Consider the following 415-nt stretch of genomic DNA (forward strand, 5'->3'; position numbering starts at 1 on the left):
TCCAGATTTGATGGTGACAGTCCCCTTAATATATTGTACATTAAAGAATGATATAAATGAAAATAAAATATTGATCTTTCATTGCAGAAATGTGTATCTTTATAATATATCATACCTTTGTCATTCAGCATTTGTTTTCTTTGCAGGATTCAGGTGTGGCTGCGTTGATGAAATTTGCCGTTGTATACTTAGAAAAACACAGTAAATTCCTGCATTACACTAGGGACCCAAAATTTTTGCAGAAGTATGAGTTAGGTGATTTGTGTATCATAGATGTGTGAATGACTTAACTTTTTTGAATAAAAGAAGAAAAAGTTGGTTCTTTTTAATTAACCTTTTCAACAAAATAAAGATAAAGAATATATGTATATCATTGTTGATTCTCATACTTAAGTTTACTTAACTACAAAAAAAA

The 415-nt window shown here is 28.4% G+C and overlaps 1 protein-coding gene across 1 annotated transcript in view; it reads left to right on the forward strand.

The window, feature by feature from the left end:
- LOC119590706 (enoyl-CoA hydratase, mitochondrial-like) overlaps positions 1–316 on the forward strand; it is a gene marked incomplete at its 5' end in the record, with an annotated part of 6,651 nt that extends 6,335 nt beyond the window's left edge. Inside the window, 1 exon segment of the mRNA XM_037939392.1 lies at positions 147–316.
- Between the last annotated feature and the right edge of the window lie 99 nt (positions 317–415).

This window comes from Penaeus monodon, chromosome 27, assembly GCF_015228065.2.
Source record: "Penaeus monodon isolate SGIC_2016 chromosome 27, NSTDA_Pmon_1, whole genome shotgun sequence".
Lineage (NCBI taxonomy): Eukaryota > Metazoa > Arthropoda > Malacostraca > Decapoda > Penaeidae > Penaeus > Penaeus monodon.